The sequence below is a fragment of the Leiobunum rupestre genome, chromosome 7 (assembly GCF_980474605.1).
Source record: "Leiobunum rupestre chromosome 7, qqLeiRupe1.1.hap1, whole genome shotgun sequence".
NCBI classification, from domain to species: domain Eukaryota; kingdom Metazoa; phylum Arthropoda; class Arachnida; order Opiliones; family Sclerosomatidae; genus Leiobunum; species Leiobunum rupestre.
Window position 1 is genome coordinate 6927501 of NC_143390.1, and position 18740 is coordinate 6946240.

General features: G+C 34.2%; 2 protein-coding genes across 2 annotated transcripts in view; both read right to left on the reverse strand.

Annotated features, from left to right (window-relative positions):
- Positions 1-18281, reverse strand: part of LOC149934207 (sodium/potassium-transporting ATPase subunit beta-like) — a 132049-nt gene extending 113768 nt beyond the window's left edge. Inside the window, exon 1 of the mRNA XM_090181601.1 lies at positions 18142-18281. The gene's annotated coding sequence lies outside the window, so the exon portion shown is untranslated. The remainder of the gene's footprint in view (positions 1-18141) is intronic.
- Positions 1-18740, reverse strand: part of LOC149934204 (uncharacterized) — a 371814-nt gene that overhangs the window by 208548 nt on the left and 144526 nt on the right. The gene's annotated exons all lie outside the window — the stretch shown is intronic.

Here is an 18740-nt window from a genome sequence, read left to right on the forward strand (position 1 = left end):
TAAGCATATAGTTCGAAAACAATTTCCAGAGACATTTTCAATGTGACTTGCGAAATTTAGTTTTTTATCAAAAATAACTCCTACGTCACGAATACTATTTTCACGCATAAGCATGTTTCCATTTAGTTTACAGGGAAATGTAATTTTATTTTTCTCTCGAGTTTAGGATATAACATATGTTTTATCCTCGTTGTGTTGAATGTTATGTAGGGTGCACCAGTTCTTACGACTAACTAGATCAGAATTAAGTTTTTTACAATGGTTTTAATTTTTAATGTAATTGCGTAGCTTATTATCATCAGCAAATAAGTATATTTCCAAGTTTTGAATTTCCGAGGGTATATCAGAAGTATAGATGTTGAAAAATAGCGGACCTAAGGATGATACCTGAGGTATACCACAAGTAACTTTATAACTTGTTTTCGCCATTAATTTTTAGGATATTTTTTCGGTCTCCAAGATAGCTAACTACCCAATTCAAAATTTACTTAAACTCTATCAAATGCCTTAGATAGGTCTACGTATATAATACAAACTTGGGACTTATTGGCAATGAATTCTAGGCTACTTACAACCTTTATTGTAAAAATTACATTACATTAACTCGTAAATTTAAAAAAACAGTAAATCAATTTATAATTGTGGCCTCCAGCTCGGTTTAAAGAAGCCATTTTATTTTTAAAGCCCCAAAGCCGCCTGGTGATTACCTCCGGTACCACTTTTTTCAAAAATACGTCATAACACTAAGAACCAATGGAAAGCGCCCGCGGTTTTTGAACTGTCGCAGAATGATCTATCATCAAAATAACGTGGGTTGAACGAGAAGTGGAATACATCCCCCAAAGGGGGCTATTATGAACCTCTGATATTATTTAATGCCGTTTAAACCGTTTAAATTTGAACAAATTGGCTTCACTGGATTAGAGGGAAACATATGAAAATAGGCTTAAAAGAGTTTTCCACTTTCTCGCGATGAGAGAGAGAGAGAGAGAGAGGGAGAGCGCGCTAAGTCCGCTCGCGAGATATTAATCAGACGGGAAAGGAGGGCACGTAGCACCCTTTGACCTCGCGTCGGAGGGAGGCCATCCTCGTTTCCATGGCAACGACGCCTCGGGCCTCGGATCCACCGCGAGAAAAGATTACAATATTTCATTCGCTTTACTTAACGCTAGACTAGAACGTGTGAGCGCGACTTGCCTAATGAGATTCAGTCATCAGCTCCATCTCTCGCCGTTTCCGGAGGCGCTTTCCCCGTTTCTTCTTCATCCTTTTCGGTCTCTCGCGATGCGAATCATTCTTGACACAATTTCGCTCTTATACACGAAACCGTTCGTACGACTACATCCACTCGTTGCTTTTGTAATCCAATATGGGCCATAAACATTAATAATTCGAAGTGCGACTGAACATCGTACTTGTCATTGATCGTTACGGTTCTTTGGACGAAATTTAGTTGGTTTTGCCATAAATTTATATTTATTATTCACATAAGTTTTACTTTTTGTCAACTAACAAGGAGAGTACCCGAGGTGTTTATTGCCAATTTTGTTCAAAGTCGGGCGTTATGTAGACCTAGATGAGATATGAAATTTCCCAAAAGGAGACGTTGCACTACCCGTTCGATTTGCCATGACAACCAAAAATGTTTTTGAACACTTAAAACAAAAATAAGATCTTTTCCTTATTTTACCCAAAAATTGTTACAATTTTACCCCAAAAATGTTACAATTTACCGAAACGTGATGAAATTTTCCTAAATGTGGTCCAAATTACCCATTTCGTGATTTTCAAATTTAAAAAAAAATTCGTGAAACCGAGAAAATCCCATGCTTTTTTAAATCGAGATTTTTTGTTTTAAGTGATCAAAAACATTTTCGGTTGCCATGGTAAATCGAATGGGTAGTGCAGCGTCTCCTTTTGTGAAATTTCATATCTCATATAGGTCTACATTACGGCCGACTTTGAACACCTCGGGCACTCTCCTTGTAAGAGCAATATCTAAAATGATCACTCATTTTTGCGAACATACGTAGGACAGGAGAATGTTAATTTGTAATTTTCATTTAGTTGCGTATTTTCTATTCTAGAGGTATGACGCCATTTCTTAGTCATTTCATACGTAACTCTCAGTAATTATTTAGACTCACTGACACGCTTATGGAATTAAATTATAGGCTTATGGTTTAACCTCTGTTGATCCATTATGTAGCATGAGCCCAAAAGATATTTCAAGAACTTAAAACATGGAACTGATTAATCGCTTTATTTAGGGGTGTTTCACTTCTTGTCTGCAAAATAAAATACTATTTCCTCTTCCCGCGTGAATGAAGTATACAAAAATTCTTGGAAACAGCGCCGTAGAATTTTAGAAACCCTTACGAAAATGGAGGATCAGAATTTGATCCAAATTTGATTTAATTTAGTGGATCCAAATGAGATAAAAAATTGGACAGATCAAACGCGGATCCAATAGACGAGTAAAGAAATTGTTTGCCAGTTTTTCATTAATTTTCACAGGGAAGGTATTTTGAAACAGAGGGAAGAAAATGGGGGTTATCCAGCCTAGACACGTAATATTTGTGATGGTAGCGGCATCTTACGGCTGATTCTTGCAACTATAAACCTATTTTCATTGGTCTATGAACGTCGGCTGCTTATGTTGTCATTTTTTGATTACGATATACATGAAAGATCTCTTATCGTTTTACTATTATTATTAGTTTAAATTCACTTTGTTAAATGAGTTTCCAGGGTGGTTCCCAGTTGTTGCCTTAAAGGTTGTAAAAGCTTTCCTTTTGGTAAACTGAAATCTTCATTTAAAATCACTTTCAAAGCAAACCTACATTGAAAGATGCATTAAGCCTTGTCCGAAAAATATTTTTAAATTTAGATTTTAATATTATCATACCATGTTTTTTTTAGTTGTTAAGTTTATCTCCAGAAACTACGTTTTTCTTTATTCGAAACCGTTTTAATCATTAACACTCAATATTTAAATAAATTAGTTTAAGATGTGGAACACTGAACCGCCACTTCGCCGGAACATTTTGTAAAAGTGTACAAGTAGGATAATTTACGTTCTGCGCAGACTCCCGTAATAGCCAATCAGGTTCTCCTTTCCTACCCACAATTCCCTCGGAAGTTCGTTAAAAATATTTCAAATGGAAAGCGGTTTTATTTACTCGTCAATTACAGTTGGATCCAATTTTGTTATTACTTTAAGACCTCTCGATAAAATTTAGGATCCAATTTATATCAAATTGGGATCCAAATTGGATCAAGTAAGGATAGATTTTATGAAATTTGAATGCCAATTGGAGCGAATATATATATATTGGGATCCAATATATATCACAATTTGATCCAATTTCCTAAGTTGGGATCCAATATATTTCACAATTTGATCCAATTTCCTAAGTTGGGATCCAATATATTTCACAATTTGATCCAATTTCCTAAGTTGGGATCCAATATATATCACAATTTTATACATATTGGGATCCAATGAGATTGGATCAAATTGGGATCCCATGAGATTGGATCAAATTGGGATCCCATGAGATTGGATCAAATTGGGATCCAATGAGATTGGATCAAATTGGGATCCAATGAGATTGGATCAAATTGGGATCCAATGAGATTGGATCAAATTGGGATCCAATGAGATTGGATCAAATTGGGATCCCATGAGATTGGATCAAATTGGGATCCAATGAGATTGGATCAAATTGGGATCCAATGAGATTGGGAACCCAACTGGATCCAATGAGATTTGGAACCTGACTGGATATAATGATATTTGGATCCGGTCTTGATCCAATTAAATTTGGATCAGCTCTTAATTCAATGAGAATTGGATCCAGTTGGGATCCAATGAGATTTGGGTCCAGTTGGCATTCAAAGAGATTTGGATCCAGTTGGGATTCAAAGAGATTACAAGTACGGAATATGGGCGGTAAGCAATACTTTGAAAAAGAGGTAATTTTGGTGGCATGGATTATATTTAAATAACCTTGACAGCAGATACTACACTTTTCACTTAACCGTGAGAGTAACACACAGTGAAACTAATTTGACAACTAACCATAACCAAATGGACGAAAACAACGTCAAACTTTGCGGATAAATTCTTTACATACATAAAAAATCATGCCAAGAAACGATAAGGTACTATAACGAAAAGCTAATTTTTAGACCAAAAACCTAGGAAACCTACGATATCTGCCGAAAGTCGTCTACTTTGGCCTAATATAAAGAAACTAATCAAAAGACGGCACATGCATCACGTGCTCCAAGTGCTCCAAACGCGGTAAACGAAAATAATTGAGGTAAATATAACATAAAAATTAACAATTATAAACAACGAATTATATCCCCACCCAAATCCCTTGTTTTTACTCCTGGTTCCGCTTAGATGGTAGATTAAATAAAACAAAGAAATGTAATTGGCCAGAACCGAGTGACGTCACTGCAACTTTGAGAAGGCTAACTATTAGAGAATCGACTAGAGTGTAGAAGGCAGGGAACACACTTAAAATAAGATGACGCGTAAACCAAAACCACCCAAACGAGGCTACCTTTTATAGCAATTTGCACTAACCTTGGGTTTTACTGACTAATCCGCCAGTTTCAAATCGGCGCGTGGTCCATTGCAAAAATCGTTCTAGTTAAATTCTAATTTCTATGCTGTAGAGTTTTATCAAAATGTTGCCAGTTGTTCGATAAATTTAGCCATTGAAATAAAAATATATTTACTGAGATCGATATTGTTCTGGCGGTCTCGCCAGACATAAAAAGTAGTCATCTAATCTCCTATCGCCTTCTATAATTATGTTTATACCATTGAGTTAGCAATATTTACTCTAGATTCTTGAACAATCAATTGATATCCGCTATAGTGTCTCGGTTGGGACCACTTTCTAGAAACACTTACGGCGGCTGTCATTTATCGTTATACGGTGCCGTCATCTATTTTATAAATAATATATTTAAGCCACCGGCTTAAGTTATTCTCAGTGTTTCTAACCGCTGGCGGTAGATGACGACACCGTACAAGATTCCATACACGATTCCAAGAAAGTATCCCGGCGAAATATCAATTGGATCCAAATATGATACAATTTCATTTGATCAAATTAATTTGAATGAAACTTGGATCCAATTCTTAGTTAAAAGATTTTTTCGATCCAAATTTGATACAATTTTATTTGATCAAAGTAATTTGGATCCAAATTTGGATCCAATGCTATGGGATCAAACCAATTTTAATCAAACTTGGATCCAGTTCTTAGTTAAAAGATTTTTTTGGATCCAAATTTGATAAAGATTATTTGATCAAGAAATAGTTGATCCTTATTTGATCAAGAAATAGTTTATCCTTATTTGATCCCTTCAGGATATAGCATGATACAAATTAGATCCAATGTCCAAAATTGGATCAAGTCAATTTCGTAAGGGTTATTTGATCAAACCTATTTGGATAAAACTTGGATTCAATTCTTAGTTAAAAGATTTTTTTGAATCAAAATTTTATACAATTTTATTTGATCAAATTAATTTAGATCCTAATTGGATCCAATTCTTAGTTAAAAGATTTTTTGATCCAAATTTGATACAATCTTATTTGATCAAATTAATTTGGATTCTACTTGGATCCAATGTTTAGTTAAGATTTGTTTGGATCTAAAATTGATACATTTTTTTTTGAACAAATTAATTTGGATCCAAATTTTATCTAATGCTATTTGATCAAAACAATTTAGATCAAACTCGGATCCAGTTCCTAGTTAAAAGGTTTTTTTGATCCAAATTTGATGCAGTTTTATTTTATAAAATAAATTTCGATCAAACTTGGATTCAATTTTTATTTAAAAGATTTTTTGGATCTAAATTTGATATAATTTTATTTGATCAAATTAATTTGGATCTAAATTTGGATTCAATGCTATTGGATCCAACCAATTTGATCAAACTTGGATCCAGTTCTAAGTTAAAAGATTTTTTGGATCCAAATTTGATAAAGATTATTTGATCAAGAAATAGTTGATCCTTATTTGATCCCTTCAGGATATAGCTTGATACAAATTGGATCCAATGTCCAAAATTGTATCAAGTCATTTTCGTAAGGGAAGGCGCTCGATGGCCATTCCCATCTGAACCAACGATGGAGGTTGTAAATAGATATGGTTGAAATATATAATAAATTTACATTCTTTACTCAATTAATTTATGAAATTAAAATTAATTTTATCGGTGACTTACAGCATGGACGAACTAGAAGCAACAAACACAAGGAGAACGCAGCTAGACTTTAAACACGCTAACGCAGTGTTGTGTACAAATTTCATTGGACAAGCCTTTACCCAGAACGTTTTACGGAAAGGGGAAAGCAATTTCCGAATTTACCCCTTCCAACGGCAGCTGGCGCTAAAGCGTCTAACCCATGAAAAATGTACGCGAGAAAATGCACGACTTTGACGGGTTGCGTTCTCCTTGTGTGGGGTGCTGTGTTTGTTGTTCCTAGCCTACAGTGACTTGATGTAAAAAGAACAAAATAATGTGTTAAAGGTTTAAATTTGGGCTGTTATTGCGTTCAAAAATTGAACTTTAATATGCGAGGCATCTTTAAAACGATAGAGGAATTGAGCGTACTCAGCTGTCCGTGACATCTTGTTTTTATAATGTCTGGAGCATTAATCTTTTAGTACATGGGTCTCATTCAAGCTTGGAAAAGATCAAAACCTTAGAACCGCGAGATCGAAGAACCGTAACACTGCGACTTCTTAACTACGGCAGCGCTTCACGTGCACGATGCAGTCATAACTTCCGCTCGCCACACTTGTTATTTAGAAACCCGACTAACGCCCAGCCACAGACCCTGCAACATTGAAATCAATAATAATCTTAGTTTCAGGCAAAAATGTTTTAAATCCAAAGTGCTTGGTTTTGGAAAATTCCAAATAATGTTTGTGGCGATAGATAGAATATGTTGCCTCTCACATTTACAAGTTTACGAGCGTGCCCTACACTCGCAAAGAATGTAAGGTTGCCTAGCAAATCACGCGCGCGAAGAATATACTAATCTGCCCTACGTTTCAAAAACGCATTATCTCAAAAAATTTCTTTTCGATATAAATCATTTTTATTCTACAGTATTTTGACAAATGAAAACTAGTTGTTAGGGATTTCTTTTAGTCCGAAATCTAAATATATATATATATATATATATATATATATATATTAATGGCTTCAAAGTCGCTTGATGACTTAGGCCTAAGGTGGTGCCATTATTATATGACAACGACTATCGCCAAACTTAAGTCTTTTGTGACGTACGAACAATATATTCTATTTTTTACTTTTTATTCATTTTATTCTATAGAAACATTTATTCGTGCAAAATTATTTTTATTAGTAAGTTAGTGAAAACAGAAATATATTAATCAAAAATTCGGGGAAATGAGTATGTTGAAAAGAATTTAATTTTTTTTTCGTAACAAATCGGTCTTCAAAAGTGTTAGAAACGCAAGCGGATGGCGACTGATGAAAGCCAGACCATGGTGTCTGCGGATCGTCTTTAAATGTAAATAAATACATTCTTTATGAAGGTAAACTTTATTTAACCTTTTCGTAAAAGCTGTTTCCCGTATTTATATATATGCTTCAAAGGTTATTTTAAATTCGATTAAAATTTAATATAGCGAGAAGTTATTTGTTCAATTAAAAATTATTCTTAATGTTAAATATTCGTATTAAAATTACAACTTTCAGTTTTTGGTAGGTATTATGAAAAATAAAATTAGTTTTAAATCATAGTTTTTTAAATTTGTGATTTAAATATTTAAAATAAAAATATTCCCATTTAATGTTAGATATTCTTGACTTTCTATATTAAGAAAGTTATATTTGTTGAAGCTTAGATTAAATCTTGATATTTTTCAAAGGTATGATATCAATATTTTTAAAAAAATTTTCCTTCTTAATCTTAAAATTTCTTCTAAAATTTCAACTTTTTTTGGTAATTTAAAGAAAAAATAAAATTTTTACCAACTATTCATAATGTTTTTAACCAAAATGTATGATCAAGAATTTATTTATAGACTTTGTGCTTATTTAGCAGTGATTGTTGGTGGCAATTTTAAACACAACAACAATATTAGAGCGGTTTCTACTTTTTGAGAATGACATTAAATACGAGAAACTTCAATCGTTTATCGGTGACTAGGAATCATCGAGATCTCAAAATCATGTTCACATTCCAATTATAAAATTTCAAAATTTTTAAGAAAAAATTAATATTCGCGTATGTAACCTTAGCTGTTTAAAATTATAAATAAAATTTTGTTTTCTTGTTGTTTTACCGAAACTAAGCCTTAACCCTCAACAGAAACTAGAGCTAGGGCCAATTTACGGCGCTTTAATGCGTTTTATTTGGTCGGAACGCTGTACATTGTAGTTCCCTCTCAGGTTGTATTCATCCGCGTAAAGGAGGGAAAATTCTTGAAAAGTGCCGTGTCTCAAAAATGTCAATGATGCCCCCCTCTTTACTCCTGGTTCTAAAAATAAAAACTTTTTCGGCCTCTCGTGCCAGCGGAAAATTCGAATAGTGTCAGCATAGTTCTTTACCACAAGCATAAATAAGTAAATTTTTAGTACGCTTATAATATTTGGAACGGCCGTTTGTGGAATTAGCCTGTTATTTATTGAAGCTAGAGCCTAGCGGCGCCGATATTTTCTCTAGCGCCGAACCGCTGAAGCCGAGTTAGTTACTTTTTGGAGCGCCACTGGCACCGCCGCCGACAAATTTTGATCACGCCACCGTATTTTTTTTCTGATTTTCTATAGAACTTAATTTTTTTCCTTCAAAAAAAATGTTAAAGCTCTTTCTCTAAATTTTCAAAAAGGGGCAGAAACTTTTACCCCTTCGCACCGCCGTCGATAATTTTTGGAAAATCAGAGCGCCGCGCCACCGTCGGGTGATTGCCGCGAAACGCCGCCGGCGACCCAAATCAACACCGTGTCAGCCGCAAATTATACGCACTTCTCACGCCCTCTTTATTAAAGGCAATATAACCTCAGGCCTTTGGTGTAGAACACCAACGTTTGCCGCTCTGGTCGCTCTTGCCTTTGGCCTTAGAAATATTTTGTACAGTGGCGTACAATGAAATTTGAAAAATTGCAGGGGGTCTTCCATAAAGATTTCTTTGCAGGTTATATTAACTTTAAGAGATTTTTCCGGCCTCTCTAACTTTCATCTCGTTCGGGCCAAAAAATATTAGAACTCGGAGTTGGGCATATATTGATGTACTAGAAAAATCGATCAATTACGTATTAAAAGGACCGTATTTTCGTAGCTCAACTTTAAAATAGATTTATGAACGAAATTTTAAAAGATTTTCAGCGCTCAAGGGTTCTGTAACCTAGCGTTGCTTTTGAAGATGATTCAACTGCCGTCTATCTAAGCAAAATCTGTTGCAATTCCCGTGAAGCTCAAATTTAATGAGACATTTGCGCTTTGCCATGGCGTTACCTAAACGGCTGAGAGATAACGTACCGCCATCGATCAAAGTCACCGCGACTATGACGCTCTAAATATTTTATCAGTGACTTTTATATTTTACCCACAATCCAACGGGAATGACCAGAAACAAGTGGGTATTCCCATTTGCTTCACCGTCCACTTATTTACATATCTTAGAGATGCCGTTCAAATTTTAATACTCCAGTTATTAAATAAAAAAATTTCACATAACTTCATTGTAAAATAATGAGCCAAGATAATTTTGTTTGGTTTCATCGAAAACGTTTTCACTGCAATTTGTATAATATTTATAAATAATTATTAGATTCATTATAAGTGAAAAATGCTATAATGACCTACTAGTAACATTACCTGTAATTAAAAAAAATAAAATTGTTCGTGATATAATGCTAAAAGAGGTGGAAAATTAAGCAGAAAAATTAAAAGTATTTTCTTGGAAAATGTGGTACAAAGAATGTACTTATTTACAACTAGGAAGAACGATCCGCCGGCCTCATGGTCCAATGTCCCCACCACTTTCTTGTAGCCTTTTCTAGACGTTGAAGCTAATAAGCATTAACATCCTTGAAACTAATAAGCATTTAGATCCTTGAAACAACTAAGCATTTCGATCTTTGAAACTAACAAGCATTTAGGTCCTTGAAACTAACAAGCATTTAGATACTTGAAACTAATAACCATTTACATCCTTGAAACTAACAAGCATTTAGATCCTTGAAACTAACAAGCATTTAGATCCTTGAAACTAATAAGCATTTAGATCCTTGAAACTAATAAGCATTTACACCCTTGAAACTAACAAGCATATTTACATCCTTGAATCTACTAAGCATATAGTTCCTTGAAACTAACAAGCATTTAGATCCTTGAAACTAATAAGCATTTACATCCTTGAAACTAATAAGCATATTTACATCCTTGAAACTATAACAAGCATTTAGATCCTTACAGTGTATGCTATCACTTTCGTTAAAGTTGTAACAATTGAAAGTAACTTAAAGTTCAAAGTTTAAATAATTCGGTTATTGCGCTAGTGCTTTTGGCTTTTATCCTATAAAGTTTTCTGCACGTATTGACCATTTGCAAATTTTGTATATTTTCTCGTCAATACCAATATAAAAAATTAAAAACACAAAGTTTTTTTTCTGCCACATAATTATGAGATGTGTGTTATTTCAGCTTACTTGGATGAAAGCCACTCTTCTGTTTACTTGAAATTAATCTTTAGACGATACAGTAAAATTTTCTGTATATAACTTTACGAAAATATATTTATGTTTAAGAGCCTTAAAACGAATGGTTTTAAATTAGCATATAACATTTAGTTCTACTAACGGCAGCGAAATTGTTTCGCGGCATAGAAGCAAATTTGAATATCTCACCCTCCAAATCGCATTAATTCACGTCGATTGAGCACAACCAATTGTTACTGGAGGAATATAATCCCGGCATGCTTTGGATTTCGAGCTCTTCGCACTTCATTAGGCTAAAAGAAAATGGAAGAGGCTTAGCTCATGTTCGCTCGATCGGCAAAACGTGTTAGATTGGCAGGGAAACCCTCCGCGGTTTTGCGGCGACGGCGAAAAAAGGGAGATGGAAATGAGGAAATCATTAATCATTCATCGAGTTTCAACGCCTGAATCCGACAGCGCACGATTTTCATACGAATCAGCCTATCTCTCGGCGTCAAAGAATTCGCTGGGAAACCCTTGGAAGCCATATCTCTTTTTCTCTCGGACATTTCCCGCCATCTATATATGAATAAAATTGGCACTGTAAATTACTTCTATTGACCTCGGGATTGCTTAGGTATATTCTCCAATGAAGAATCATCTGACAACACGTGCTTCAAAAGGTTATGCAAAAATGTGAAGGAGTTGTAGGGGGTGAGTTGAGAAGTATGCCTGTTTTTTTATTTTCGTACGATGAGTTAAAAGAGCGCCAGAGAGCTTCAAAGTGTAGCCTACTAGCCCCAGGAAGTAGGCTGCAACAAGCGCAAATGCAAGCAGCAGGGAAATGCGAACATTAGGGTTTGGGTTCGTGGGATAGCTAAAAAAGGACTTTGTAAACAAATCGAGGTAACCAGCGTTAAAAGGTAAACTTAAACAGTATTTAAAGTCGTGATTGACCGCGATTTCGAACATTTTTGTAACTTGTACAAAATACACATTTTCTTACTATGTTCTCCTGTGTTTAATCAAACTCTTTGCACATTTCTTATTTACTCATTTATTTTTTTTTATCTCAATTCCCACGCATTCACAAATTAATCGTATCCCTGAAATCGCATTTCCCCGCTGCTTGGTTTTGCGCTTCTTGCAGCCTACTTCCAGGGGCTAGTAGGCCACACTTTGAAGATCTCTGGCGCTCTTTTCACTCATCGTAGGAAAATGGAAGAAAAAGAGACATACTTAATAATAATAATAATAATAATAATCAGCTAGGCTAATACCCAAGGCACCACCTTAGGCCTAAGTCGTCAAGCTACTTTTGAAGCCTTTAATTAAGGTGGCCGGGTTACAATGCGTAGGAGGGTGGTGGCAAGCCCTGCATGCCACGAGATCGAGCCAACAGCTCCCTACAATAACTATTACCGTTAACCTCAACTCACCCCCTACAACTCCTTACAATTTTTGCATAACCATTTGAAAAACCCTGTATAATCTGTAATTATCACTGGATTGGACCTAGGCTTACTGTTTTAACAGACTTTGCGATAATAACGGCTCCTTGCAATTGCAAGCTCATTTTCAAGCAAATAGAAACATTTTGGTTTTTTCGGTTTAACAGAAAAAATAATCGTAGCTATTTGGTACAAACACCGGTTACAATAATAAAATGTTCCACAAGTCATGACGTCAATATGACGACCAAGCTCAGCGGTTAAAATTTCCGTAAATGCGGTTAATTACTGATGAGGGTCTGCTGAACGCACCCATGGTAGAAGCAAATCAGGGTCTTTTATTTAGCATGTAGCGCCATCTAAATAAACCAGCCGTTATATTTCCGAAATTAACTCTTGATAAAATGTTCGTTTAACTATAAATTTAGCCATAAATTAGAGCTCGTTAAATTAAAAATTAAATTACTAATGGTTATGAATCATCATAGACTTGAGAAACGGTAGAAATTGCAGACGCTTTGCTCTTTTACAATAAGAAATCGTCTGCTTAGTTGGCCAAAATCCAGTGGTTTCTGAGCTTCTGGCGAATCCGTTTGGGTAGCAGCCATGCTGTCACGAAATTTTCCCCTTTTGTCCTACCCCCAAACCTCCAAAAACCTTGGGAGGCCGTGAAGCCGTAGGAATCTACTTTACCGCCTGTTAGCCTAGCTTCGCAGTATCGCCTGAAACTAGCTGTCATGCTGAGTTTTTCTGAATTGGGTTGGTCAAATCTGGCATTAAAACCGATTTAAACTGCGTTTTAATTTTTGCCGAACCAAAAATACCGTAAAAAGTATACGTAACGTAGGTAGACGAGTTTAAAAACCATTTTAATAAGTTTATTCGTTCTCTATATGTTCTATTTCGCTTAGGTTTCAAAGCAGTGCCAGAAATAAGGATTGGTTTTCAAAAGATCAAAACGCCGCGACGCCAAAAAACGTGTCTGGTCTGAAAGTTACTTTTTTGCATTGACGCTCGCCGTTGTGGCCTTTTGACTCTTTTGAAATATTAAACCAGCTTTAAAGGAAACATTTCTATCTATAAATCTGAGGGTTTTATTTAAATCCCTATTCAGTTGGACTGGTTGTAAGCTATCGTGAATTACCCATGTTTCCAAATCGATGATAAAGGGAAAAAAAACTATATACGTAATTTGGAACCGACTCCACTCATCAATCCAATTTTTTAATTAAAATTTCCCATCGCTAAATGACAATCGGAAAATGTATGAAGATTGAGTTCCCTTTTGCTAATTATTCGGTCACGGTACTTGCGCCGAGCAATCGATTCGATCTGGACATAGATTAGCAACGTTGCTGAAAGTGGAACGCGCAATTGGTTTTGGTGACACGGAGGAAGGTTCAGATTAGTTTTCACTTTTCAAATATCATTTATTGTTGCTTGTTGAGAATTTTCACGAAAATATTTTATAGTTAAAGAACTATCCAAACAACAAATAATTATCCAAATATGAATTATATATTGTATATTGTATATTGTATATTGTACCTAAAGTTTCTCGAGTTAATTTTAGTATGACCTTGAAGACATCGTTCAAGGTCATACAATTTTCCGAATATTAAAATCTCCTACCATGATGCGATTGTCTAGCAAGTTTCGATTATGTAGCACGACTTGTTTTGGAGTTAATAGCGTTGTCTTGCAATTTTCCATCTTACAACCTTTGTGATTTTCGTAAAAGTTTTCTCGACTTACTATAGGTGGAATCCGATCATGTTTACGCTATGTAGGCATAAAACGTGACGGGAAACACTTTTCTAATTGGAACCAACTTTTTAACACTTACGGTTCTCGAGATAGTTTTTGGGTGACCCTGAAGACATGGTTCAAGGTCATCGAGGTTATCATTTTTCTTTGGCCCCTTGCACGAGCTACGTAACATACAAATTTTAAATTCCTAGAGAAAACTGTTTCTGAGATATTTGCCCTGGACCGTTTTTAGTGGACACCCTGTATATAATAGTTTATATATTATACATATATTATCATAACTAGCGTAGTAACAATAAGAATGTCGATCAGAAAAAACTATCACCGAACTGATTTTCAGAGCTGTTGCTCAATCTAGGTTTAGTTCTCAGCACAGAGCCCCCTAGAGTCTAAATATGCCTAAGGCAAAATATACTACTACCAAGGACGATAACACGCTACTCAGTTCGAATGAAAGTTCAAGTCGGAACTTTGCGAGAATGTCAGTGTTTAGCATTAAATCAATAGGAAGTTGCATACTTTATGTTATTATGTTACTTATATATAATGTATTATGTGTTATGTATTATGAATTATGTAATATGATATAATGTTTTATGTGTTATGCATTATGAATTATGTTTTATGTAATATGATATAATGTATTTTGTGTTATGTATTATGAAATATGGTTTATGTATTATTAATTATGTTTTATGTAATATGAATTATGCATCATGTATTATGAATTATGTATCGTGTATTATGTATTATGAAATATGGTTTATGTATTATTCATTATGTTTTATGTAATATGAATTATGTATCGTGTATTATGACTTATGTATCGTGTATTATGACTTATGTATCGTGTATTATGAATTATGTTTAAGTTTAATGTATTAGGTTTAATGTATGAGGTTTAATGTATTAGGTTAAATGTATTAGGTTAAATGTATTAGGTTTAATGTATTAGGTTTAATGTATTAGGTTTAATGTATTATGTATTATATATTAGGTTTATTTGTTATGAATTATGTATTATGTATTAAGTTTAATGTATTATACATTATGTATTAGGTTTATTTATTATGTATTATTTATTAGGTTTAATGAATTTTTAATTATATTATAAATATATTATACGACATCAAATTATCAACAAATTTGTTTGTGAATCGGTTTAGAGATGTGGTTATATTAGTACCTTCAGAAACGTGTGAGAAACGCAAGCTTTGGCATATTCTTTGAATGCATTTCGCATCGCGGAGAAAGCAGCATTGCAGCTCTCTCGAGAATCCAGAAACGTCAATAAGACGAACTTCCCCGCGATGGTCCTTGATATCTCCTCAAGCAACTTTCATTTTCAAGGATAGCAGTCATATTTGCCATTTACTAATGGCTTTCGGATGACTCTCTCACGGCTTCCTTATAAATCTCGTAATGATCTAATCATTAGAAACCAGATTTAGTGTACTTTAAAAGTAAACTCAAAGGAAAATAAACATCAAATAATTAATTGATTTGGAAGCGATGAGTGTGTCAAATGAAAGTCATTAGTAAATGGATAAAATGGCTGGTTCCTGTTAATACAACATATCAACAAGGAAGTATCCAAATATTATAAGGAACCAAAACTGTTGAAGAGAAGACAGATTTTAATTTAATAAAGAAAAAGGTTCCATTAAGAATACCTAAGAAATACTTAACTCTCCAATAAGAGAAGGCGCTAGTGTAAGTAGAGTCTTAAAGGGAATATTTGAGCTTTTAATTAATTTTTCAAACCTTTCTTCACAAAGGCCTAAAATGTTTAGTTTTACCCCCAAAATTGTTAATTATAATTTTTTTGAAATAATTAATTAACTCAAAATTCATCATTTAAATTTTATTACAAACGTTTAATTTTCAAATCTAAGAAGAAGAAAAATTGTTTTGAGAAATAATCAAATTTGAATTTGAATAACAAATACTTTGAACTTAATGGTTGAAACTATTAATTTTTAATTTATATAATATCACTTCCTAATATTTATAGTTGCTTAATTTTAAAATTTCTTACGTAATTTGTGAGTGGTACATTATATGGTAGATCAAAACTTACTGATATTCGTTAATGTTTGGTTGAAACTTTGTAATTTATTTTTATTTCTTTTACCATATAAAAGAGTATTTAGAATTTCATTTCTGAAAATGTGTGATGAATTTTGACCTAAAACTATATCTATATAGCTTACAAATTCCATAAATACTGACATTTTAAAGAATAATTAACTTATTAATTATTAACTAATTAATAAACAAGTATCTTTAACTCAAATCATTTAAAAGTCGCATTACATGTTTCAGCCAAAAATATCTCTATATTTAAATTTAAAAAGTTTAATATTTTTAAACGTAGGAAAAATATACTTAATAAACGATAATATTTTAAAATTTTATTTCAATAATTTTAATAATAAATTATATTGAATACCTTCAAAATTTGTTTTGAAACCCAACTAATGTTTATTTGCTACTAAAACCTAGAAAATAGATAATAGGAATAGTAAATCTAAATTTTTTGAAGCTGCACCGAATTTCAGGATGCTTAAACGCGGGACTCAAAATACCTTCACCGATAGTCAAAACACGTTATTATAAGCTCCATCCCCAAATTTCAAACGATTCTGTGGTACCCCAAGACGATAAATCAGTTAAGTTTCTATTCTTCTTTTATATTTTCTCTGATTAAACTTGATGCGTTTGACTACGAAACATCTATCGCAATTTTTAACTGACATTAATGAAATGATTTTATGTAAATCTGATTTTAATTAAACGAAATAGTATATAATATATATATAGGTCCAATCGATATCCTATAGCATACACAGGTACTACGGAGGCAATCTAATGATGTACAAAGAGAAGTATCTAGATTGGACCACGGCGAAAGTATCAACCCTCGAAATTAATGGTTGATTTTAGCGCTGAAGTTACCTTATCTGAGATACAAATATATATTATTCTATTAAGCATGTAAATTTAATAAAGTCCGCTACTTTGAGTATAATACTGCTGAGTAGTTTCATATTAAACTGAGTTTTAAATTATCCGTTAATTTAACAAACACGCTGTAAACTATTTTCTATCTAGCGATCTGATACTGAAACTCAGTAGCGTACGAACCGTGGTCTGACGTGGTGCAGCGGAATCAGGGCCCGGGACTCTGAGGGGCCCATCTCGCTGGTCGTTATCCCTGATGCCCTGAGCTACTTTGAGTTGATTTGTAAGTTAGATCAACACTTTTTTGGCTTATCTAAAAAAGGCCTAAGTTACTTGTATGAATAAAAATGAGCAAAATGTATTTATCTATTCCCATAAACTTTTAACCACGAATAGCTTAGATATAAGGCAGTTCCTCCGTAGATCTTGTTACGTTCAAAATGAGTTAGACGATGACAAACATTTGGACATTTAAGGGGGAAGACTACAGTGGCCATTGTCTACTTTCGTGCCATTTCAAGCTGAACTCTTTTAATTTTGTATTTTAACTTATAAAATTAATATTTAAGTGTAGAACAGCCTCTTGTTTAGTGCTGAAAATAATTTTGACAATTTTAAATTTTAAAGTATTTAAGTTATTACGTTTTAAATCAGACCCCCGGAGCTAAACAAGTTGGGCAAGTGGCCAAACTACCCTTAAGTTAGGATCTTATATCTCGTTAACCATTAATATTAGAATTATCAAAATTATTTTAAGCACTAGAGAAAGGTTCAGCCTAATAAGAAAAATAAAATTCAATTATGTAATTGTTAAAACCGAAACGTTCAGCTTGAACGAAAAAGAGGCTTTTACTGTATTCTTCCCCCTTAAGTCTGGGTCAAGGAAGAATCGCTTCATTTACAATTCCGATCTTTGAATCTCCACAAAGAAACGTGCAATTCCGTGTTAAATATTGTAAAAAATATCGCGTACATTACGGTAAAAAATATCGCCAAAAAGCGAAACAGAATCCGGCCTCTTTGAGCCAGAAAATAAACACGAATAAGCGTAAAAAAGCGCTCTTAAAATAACAACAGGCTTCGAGCAGAGTCCGTATGGGATGAGAGCAAAAACGTTATCTGATTTACGTGCCCGTACGCGGATGTAGGGCATCCGATGTTTACGTTTCACGGCTTTAGCGTGCTCGCTCTACGGAAGATGACAAAGACGGATATTCCGTTTGAAATAGACGAAAGCGCTTACCTCGAACCTGTCACTCCAGCTGTATTCCATTTAACGGCATTAATCCATTCGCATCGATTCGCAATTCTACATATTCGAAAGTCATCGGTAATCCCACTATCTGCGAAGAGGAAGTTCAAGATGACCGCACGCGGACATGTTTCAACGGAACACACGAATGGAGACTCGAACGCAACCGCGAAAAACGCACGCCAACAGAGACTCGACGAGCCACGGAGAAAGATAAATCGATCACGCCACGACGTAGTTTTCAATGGAAAGCCGCCAATTGCTCTCACCTATTCACGAAATTGATTTGTTTTCGCGTAAAGTACAATTTTATAAAATTCAGGCTAAACGCACGTTTACACTAAAGTACGGATATGTTCATTACTTATTTAATTATCGAAGACTACGTTAGATGTCGCCGTTTTACTTTCCAAATCGATGGAGCCTTAGTATTGATTAGTAGGTGGCAGCTAGGAGCAACAAACACAGCATCCCACACGAGGAGAACGTAACCCGCCAAAAGTTTTTTTTTTCTTGTGCACAGTTTTTATTGGTTAGACGCTTTAGCGCCTGCTGCCGTCGGAAGGGGAAAATTCGGAAATTGTCTTCCC